The sequence below is a fragment of the Crocodylus siamensis genome, chromosome 2, assembly GCF_052110815.1.
Source record: "Crocodylus siamensis isolate JL-2025a chromosome 2, ASM5211081v1, whole genome shotgun sequence".
Classification (NCBI taxonomy): domain Eukaryota; kingdom Metazoa; phylum Chordata; order Crocodylia; family Crocodylidae; genus Crocodylus; species Crocodylus siamensis.
Genome location: NC_143396.1, coordinates 253,933,645 through 253,943,097, shown reverse-complemented (window position 1 = coordinate 253,943,097; position 9,453 = coordinate 253,933,645).

Below are 9,453 nucleotides of genomic sequence, written 5' to 3'. Positions count from 1 at the left end.
CTCTCTATGTTAAGGAAAGCTATGCATCCCTGCAAGCTGATATAGATGACCAGGGTGGACGGCTGGAGACCCTCTGGGAAGATCACTCAGCAAAATCCAAGTGGTCGCAAAGCTTCCTCTCGTGCGTGGATGACCTCTACCTGACTCAGGAAGTCTATGGGCCAACGAGAGGCAAAGCGCTGCTTGACCTGGTACTGGCTACGGGGGACGACCTAATCGGCGACCTAGTGATTGATGGGAAGTTGGGTGACAGCGACCACGAGCTGATCACCTTCACCATCCGCTGTAAAGCTGGCAAGTCAGTCAGCAACACAGAAGTCCTTGACTTCAGAAAAGCCGACTTTGACAAGCTCAAGAGGCTTATCAGTCAGGCCCTTAGGGACGATGATCCCAGGGAGACGGGAGTTCAAGAAGAGTGGTTGCTTCTCAAGGAAGCGATCCTCAGTGCACAAGCTAAATCTATTCCAACATGTAGGAAAGGCAGCAAGAAGGCACAGCAGCCCTCCTAGCTCTCCAGGGACCTAGCAGACCTCCTACGGCTAAAAAGGAAAGCCTACAAAGGATGGAGGACGGGATTCATCTCCAAGGAGAATTATTCTGCTCTGGTCCAGTTCTGCAGGGAGCAAACCAGGAAAGCCAAGGCTGCAACTGAACTCCAACTAGCTTTGAGCATCAAGGACAACAAAAAGTCCTTTTTCAGATATGTGTGGAGCCGGAGGAAAAGCAAAGGCAACATTGGACCCCTGCTGAACCAGATGGGGCAACTGACAACTGATGCCCAGGAAAAAGCCAACCTATTAAATGGGTACTTTGCATTGGTCTTTCATCAGTCCCATGGGACGCCCATGCCCACTACGGGACAGAGAGGTCTGGGTGTGGGAGATCCCCTGCCTTCCATAAACGTTCACCTCATGAAGGAACATCTTAAGAAGCTGGATACCTTCAAGTCAGCTGGCCCTGACAATCTACACCCCAGGGTACTCAAGGAGCTGGTGAGCATCATAGCCCAGCCCCTGGCATGGACCTTTGAATACTCCTGGTGTTCTGGTGAAGTGCTGGAAGACTGGAAGAAGGCCAATGTAGTGCCTATCTTCAAGAAAGGGAGGAATGTGGATCCGGCTAACTATAGGCCCATCAGCCTGACTTCTATCCTGGGGAAGATCTTAGAGAAGTTTATTAAAGAGGCCATCCTTAATGGACTGGCCAACGCCAACATCCTAAGGGATAGCCAGCACAGGTTTGTTATGAGTAGGTCTTGCTTGACCAATCTCATTTCCTTCTATGACCAGGTGACCTATCACTTGGACAAGGGAGAAGAGATTGATATCATATATCTTGACTTCAAAAAAGCCTTCAATCTGGTATCCCATTTTCACCTCTTGGTGAAACTGGCCAATTGTGGCCTTGGGTCCACCATGATCCACTGGCTGGGAAACTGGCTCCATGGTCGGACCCAGAAGGTAGTAATTGATGGCAGTCACTCATCATGGTGTCCTGTGACCAGTGGGGTTCCCCAAGGCTTTGTCCTTGGACCCATATTGTTCAACATCTTCATTAATGATGTGGACATTGGAGTCAGAAGCAGACTGGCCAAGTTCGACGATGACACCAAACTTTGGGGCAAAGCATCCACACCAGAAGACAGGCAGGTGATCCAGGCTGACCTGGACAAGCTCAGCAAATGGGCAGACGAGAACTTGATGGTGTTTAACACTGAAAAATACAAGGTTCTCCACCTTGGGAAGAAAAACCTGCAGCATCCTTATAGGCTCGGCAGTGCTACGCTGGCTAGCACTACGGAAGAAAGAGGCTTGGCCACAAGATGAACGAGCCTGCAATGCAATGCTGCAGCTACTAAAGTGACCAAAACGCTGCTTGCATCCATAGATGCTTCTCAGGCAAATCCCAAGACTTCATTCTCCCCTTGTACTCAGCCTTGGTGAGGCCGCAGCTGGAGTACTGCATCCAGTTTTGGGCTCCGCAATTCAAAAAGGATGTGGAGAAGCTTGAGAGAGTGCAGAGAAGAGCCACGCGCATGATCAGATGTCAGGAAAACAGACCTTACGATGACAGGCTGAGAACCATGGGGCTCTTTAGCCTGGAAAAGTGCAGGCTCAGGGGTGATCTGATGGCCACCTATAAATTTATCAGGGGTGACCACCAGGATCTGGGGGGATGTTTGTTCACCAGAGTGCCCCAAGGGATGATGAGGTCAAACGGTCATAAACTACTGCAAGACCACTTCAGGCTGGACATACGGAAGAATTTCTTTACTGTCCAAGCCCCCAAGGTCTGGAACAGCCTGCCATGGGAGGTGGTTCAACACCTACATTGAACACCTTCACGAGTAAATTGGATGCTTATCTTGCTGGGATCCTATGACCCCAGCTGACTTCCTGCCCTTTGGGTGGGGGGGCTGGACTCGATGATCTTCTGAGGTCCCTTCCAGCCCTAATGTCTATGAAATCTATGAAATGTTAAAAGGCAGAAATAGACCAGGTCTGGACTACAGCTTAGCTCTGGACTTCCGTTTGAGGACCTGTCACTAACTGATTTGTTAATGTTGTGTAATCTGAGCACAATGGATCTGGTACTGCAAATGAGACTGATAGGGAATAAACATGGAAACTGTCCTGCTGGCTTTACAAAATCACTTTTTAGGAAAAGTGACCTTAACCCAACACATCACCAGAGTATGTGTTGTCTAGACATGTTGGACGCATAAAGCAGAGTGGCAATGTGATAATAAATGGTGAGATGCTGTCCAACACCATAAAACTGCTACCAAAAAAATATGTCTCTCTAGCTTACACCTGAGCCTTAAAGGTGCATCCATGCAATTGTTCAGGCCCTCTCAATCAAAGAGCACGTTGGAAGTGAGATTTCAAAAAGGAAGAAATAGCTACTGTCCCACAACTGGCTGGCCCTCAACAGGGAAGGCAAGAGCAGGCAAGATGCCACCAGTGCAGTCTGGTTTCCAAGGAGGAATTCCATAGAACGTGATCAAGGAGTAAGTGGCAATACTAAAACTAAAATTCACTCACCCTATTCCTAAACCACGCTGCATTTTCCTTCCCAATATCTCTAAAGTCTGGCTCTTCCTCTAGAGCCTCCCTCCCCCGCCCTCCAGGTCTCAGCTTCTACATCCTTGAATACAAGAGAGGGGACACAACACTGCAACTAAATCTCTCTTTCTGATCATGTATCCACTCTTCCCCAAAGACCTTTGCTGGTTCCCCATTTCCTCCTTATCAAATACAAATATTTAGTCCTTTCTGTCAAGGCCTGTCACAGTTTCTCCCCCTGCTATACATCTGCCTCTAATCTCTCCTAATTACAAACTACCCCCTTAGAATCATAGAATATTAGGGTTAGAATCAACCTCAGGAGGTCATCTAATCCAACCCCCACTCAAAGTAGGACCATAACTATATAGGTCCTCAATTATATCATCCCAGCCAAGGCTTTATTTAGCTGGGACTTAAGAACATCTGATGGAGACCCCACAACCTCTCTGGACAGCAGCCTGTTCCAGTGCTTCATTACCCTCTTGGTGAGAAAGCTTTTCCGCATCAACTGTCACTAGATTGCCTTCCCCATTTAGTAAAGGACTTTCCATGATCTTTCTCTTGTTGCTGACATACTTGTAGAAACCCTTCTTGTTACCTTTCACATCCCTTGCTAGCTACAACTCTGATTGCATTTTGGCCTTCCTGATTTCTTCCCTTTCATCCCTGCATGCCCAAGCAACACTCTTATACTCCTCTCTAGTTGTTTGTCCAAGTTTCCACTTGTTGTAAGCTTCCTTTTTGTGTTTTAGCTCATTGAAAAATTCCCTGCTAAGCCAAGCTGGTCTCCTCCCATACTTGCTGCTCTTCACTTAATCAAGGATGGCAATCTTCATCTGCACTTTCACACACAAATTTTCACATCTCCTCCTATGTTGCATCGCGTGTTTTTAATGCATCCCCAAGTCAAATTGTAGAGCCAGTACCCAGTACTACAGGTCCTCATTATAATGACTGAAAATATGATCTATTAGCAATTCAGCAATCTCTCTCTTTCAGTCATATAATTAAGTACACACAACCACAGAAGAATCTTGGTAAGAATAACCTACATAATAATGTATGTATCCACACATTCTTTTCACCATCACCTCTTTCCTACTTTTCATCCATCTTCTTTGTCCTGTCTCTGTTTAGCCTAAGTTCTCCGAGGCAGGAACTGCATCCTATGGTATTTTATGTTTGGACAAGCATTCAGCATAATGTGATTCCATTTCTAACTGGGACTTCTTGTGGACTACCAAAATACAAGTAACTTTAAAGACAGGGTTTATGAAGAGCAGATTAAAGGATAAAAACAGCTACAGGTACCACACTGGCTTATGAGTTGCTCTGTAGAACACTTATCAAAGAATTCTTCATAAAAACTTAACATCTAAGTACCATTTATGTGAATTTAACAAATGGCTTGTCCTCATGCAGGCCTTGCTGTCTTTGGACATGTGTAGATGAAACAGGGGTTTACTTCACCTTAAATTGGAGTGGTGGGTTTTTAAAAGCATTGCTTCAATTTAGATCAAAGTAAACCCCTGTGTTGTGTACACCCATGTCTTACCTACCTCTCTGATGGCAGGGAGGGGAGGGCGAGTTGCCAGTGGGAGGAACGGTCCCTGGACTGGGGGGGAGGGGGAAGGGGGGCGGGGCTGGTGCTTCCCTCTGTGGCAGTGGCGGCCCCCCCGTAGGTGGCACAGACCCACAGGAACCCAGCTCGGGTGGTCCCGGGGGGCACCGCAGCCGCGGAGGGAAGGACTGGGTGCCCACACAGCTTATGTAGCCAGGCGGACTCCAGGGGGACAAAAAAGGATCAGGCTCGCTGCTTTTATTTTTCCTCCTTTGGTGGAGCCTGCCTTCCCAGGCTGCAGCCGGGCTGCCTGCACAGCCCCCGAGCTGAACAGAGCCCCTGAGCTATGCTTTGCTCTGTAGCTGTAGGGCAGCAAACAAACTCCTTGCAGGTGTTTTAGTTTGCTGCGCCCCAAAGTCAGTTAAGGTGCATTATGCCACCAAATGTACTACAGCGGCTGTAATTAATGCACAATACGCTGCTGACACGTGCAAACACTAATGCCATTAGAGGTGCAAAAGCATATAACCCACTTTAATGTGTCATGCACACATGCCCCTCATTTCACTTACACACACCCCTTGGTATTAGAATTGAAAGCTACTGCAGCCACCAACCACTGGAATCCAAGCAAGTTGCCATGCAAGCTCACACTGTGACAGTTCTAAAATAACCCAAGTATGCATCAGATGGAGTGAAGCATTTCAAAGCAGGTTATGCAAACCTGCGCTTGGTTATATCCTCATAATTTGAGGCACCTCAGGGAACATTGAGATCACCAATATATTAAAGAACACATCAGAACCTAATAGGGTGTTAAATATTTCCAATTGAGAAGAGCCTGCATGGCTGGGAAGAGATAGCTTCAGCAGAAGATTGTACAGTGCATCATAGGCCTTCAACAAGAGCAATGATTTTCTCGACTGCAATATTTTAGAGACTTTTCAAGGCTGGAGAAAATCTAGCTTTGTTATTTAAATATGAAATATTTTAGCAGCGTTTTGTGATGGAATTGGTCTCCTCTTCTTTGATACTTAATCTTGTGTGGTGGTTGCAGGACCTGCACTAAGAAATGGGTTCAGAGCAGAATCCAAGAAGTGGTACTATACAACACAATGACAGCAGCAAGACAAATAACAATGACACACCCTTCACCTCACTTCTGCTTCTTGGAAAGGTGGATTGGAATGGAGCCCAGTGTAAAATGGAAATGAAATAATGGAAGTTCTGGTGTGTCAAGTAGGCTTTATTTTTGAAGAGCAGCAGGGGCAACACATGGGCAGAGCTTTGCTAAACATAAAACTAAGTAAAAGCATCTTAAAACACAAGAGCAAACACATTATGAACACAGCAGTTCATAATAAGAACACATCTCTTGACTTTGGCTGGGGGGTGGTGACAGAGGAGACCTTGTAAGTCATGCACTAACTTGTTGGAGTTATAACAAAAGTGTCTCCCCTGTAGATACCCTCCTTAGAACTGTTAGGTCTTCTCAAAAACTGGAAAGCTCTCAGTCTGTAACAAGACAAGATGCCTATTGCTTATGTATTGTCCAATGGATGGAAATAAACAGGGCCCATTTTGTTTTCAGGAATCTTTTCAAGGCTTGTTAACTGGCAGCTTTGAGCTTTCAGGTATGTAGGAACAGGTACAAGTACAGGTAGACAAAGCCTGTTGAGATGCCCGAGATGTCTTTATAACTACTGACCAGACGAAAACAGAGGACTCGGGAAAAGTTTTGCATACAATGGCTCCCATGCAAACAAACTCCCAGCCACCCTATTACATGTGAAAATCTGCAGCAAAATGCAGTCACTTTGTTAGACAGCAACTTGATGCAGAGAAAATTCCCATTGGCAGATTTGTAGAGACTGAAGCGGCAACCTTGACCAGTCACTTCAGAGCCCCGTTACATCCATAATGATACTGTCTCCACCTTTCCCTTCCCCCCGCATGAAAGATGAGTGGTTGTGTGGAACGAGTCCCCGAGCTGTGATGGGAATCCGTCTCGCTTGGCTGCAAAAAAATATATATCCCAGTACAGCTGTGATGAATCCTTTCATTATTCATCTGCAATCGCCCTGCTGCTGCAGCTTCCTTCTCTCTCTCTCGCTTTCTCTCTGTTTTATAAATAAAAATGAAAACAGATTAATGACAAACACTGCCAGTGATTGCTTTTAAACAGCCACACCTGAGTGTGGGAGAAGGGAAGGCATGAAAAAGATGGACACAGTGAGGGATGGGAAAACTAAGAAAGACCAAGCAGTAGACGAAGAGTGAAAAAGGAGCTTTCTTCTAGGCTAATGGAGTGATGACTGGAGCAAGAAGTTTGTGAGGGTGGAACAGCTCAGCCTACTACATCAGCTCAGCTCAGAGCTGTGTGAGTTCTGTACTGCTCACCAAAACATTTGGGATAAGGTCAGCCCTTACATGCACGGCTGGAAGAGAAGTTCACAGAGACCCCAGTGAACAAACAGGAAGAATACTGAAAGGACAACAGACTTGGAAAGAAATAACACCACACACTCCTAGGAAGGTCTGGGGAAGCTGCTGCTAATATTTAAGCTTGTCTGACATCTGTCTGATTTATTTGATAGATCTGAAGATGCCACTGCTTACAGGGATGAACCCTGTTCTAGAAGTCAGGGAAAAGCAAGGTTCCACCCCAGCAGTGCAGAGAAGACCTGTAACAGAAGCTTGGTGCAAATCAGTGAGGTCTGCAGATAGTTTCGTCCAATCAGGATGTGGGACACACTGATAAGTAAGTATATCTGACAGGAGGGGAATCTGGCCTCAGGACACCTCTTCCTATCTATTCCACTACATGGAGAAACATGACAAGCCTTTTACTCACTCAGATCTCCAGGAAGCTGCATTGATTATTCCCAGTTAATGCTTTCTTCCATTGATGAAAGGGAAGAGGCAGGAGGGAAGTGGCATAAGGTGGTATTTGGGCCTCAAGAGGGAAAAATCAGCTCACTTTGGCTTTACCTCTCCTCTACAGATAACCTCTCCCCTCAACTCCAAGCAGGCAGGTCACTGTTTGACATACGGAGGCACCAGACATGGAGGCCTCACTCAGCCTGTGGTATTTGCTTGCTTCCTAAATTGAATCCCACAGATCCTCGCAAGTCCTTTCCTGAATCTTGCTACAAATACTCTGCATGGATGCCTAAAAACCTGACTTCAGAAAGGGCAGACTTGAATCAACCCTGACTTCAGAGAATGCAGCCCACTATTACGGCATCTCAAAGATAAGACTTTAGGAGTGGCCTGGGCCTGTAGTAGACATCCTGGCTTCACCTTGCTGTAAAGCACAGCCAGTACTGGCACTAATTAATGGGTGGACTTTGTACACCCTCAATATACATGCAGGGTGACCAGAGGCTCCTCACACATCTACAGACATTACCCTCTGCCTTGTCACAGCTCACATCTTTCCTCCCCCTTATGTAGGCTAAAAACTCTTATGTTATTTTCAGTTCTTTTCACTCTTCCTTCCATCCCAAGTCTCCTCCCCACCCAACAACTCTGTTCTCACTTCTCCCTCTCTATGATGTTCTTGTTGGTGTTGCAACAGGACACGGGCCTCAGTCACCTCTCATCTTAGCTACAACATTTATGCATTTTCTTGCTCCCCTTCCATCCATCCCAAATACTACTACTACTGAAGCCATCTCCTGTGCCTAGTACTCCCATCAACCCTTCCATCAAAACTTCTCAGTGGTTCCCCATCACTTTCAAATGTCTTCTCGTCCTGTTTGAGAGTGGAGATCTGTATTCATCTGACTCATCAGTTGCTCCTCATAAGCCACTTAACCAACTCCCTTTGTATCCGTCCCATAGAACCTCTCTCTCTTTTCTTGGTTGAGATAACCAGCTGGGCAGTAACACAATTGAGAAGGATCTGAGGTTATGGTGAATCCCAAATACAACATGAGTCAGAAATGTGACAGTTTAAAAAAAACCAATTGTATGCCTTGCATGCAAGACACTGTCTTTTAAGAAGGGTGTAGATAAAGTGGAGTAGATCCAGAGGTAAACAACAGATATGATAAAGGGGCTGGAATGCAAGCCATGTGAACAAATGTTGAGTGGCAAAACAATGCAGAAAAGGTGATTATGGAGATACATGAAGCTTTTGCACATTTGAAAGACTGGCATAAAGTAGGAAAACAACTCTTCTCCCCTGCCACAGAAGGCAGGGCATGAAGCAATGAGTTTCAACTGCAACAAAGCAGATTTGTATTATACCTCAGAAAAAAAACAATAACAAAAACCCTAACTGTCAAAACAACAGGAGAATGGAAATAAGCAGCCGAGGGAAGCTCTGGATTCTCTTTTACTGCAGGTGTTGTTTCAAGAAGGGCTAGACAGGCATCTGCTGGGGATGGTTGAGGAATAGCACATTCTGCATTTGTACAGAGATTGGACTAGATGACCCTTGATGTCTTTTCCAGCTCTGATTCTAGCCTCCCTTTCCTCTTTAAAAATACAGTTTCTTGGATGCTTTTTAACATAAATTAACACAAAACACTACAAAACCATAGGTTTGTTCCATCCCAAAGACCAGGCACAGAAGAGGATTAAACATGCTGTCAGCATGTCATTATTAGTGCTAATTTCTGAGGGGGGGACAGGACTTCTCTATCATTGTCCCCTTAGCAGCCAAAGGAATCAGAAAAATCAAAAATGAACAAATCATCCAGTTTTTCCTTTTGTGTGTTTGTAACTAAGGGGACCCCATGCTTTCAAATACAGGTTTGATAGAGAGAGGCGTGTACTGACAACTGAAGCAAACACTGACTGGGTTCTATTTCTGGT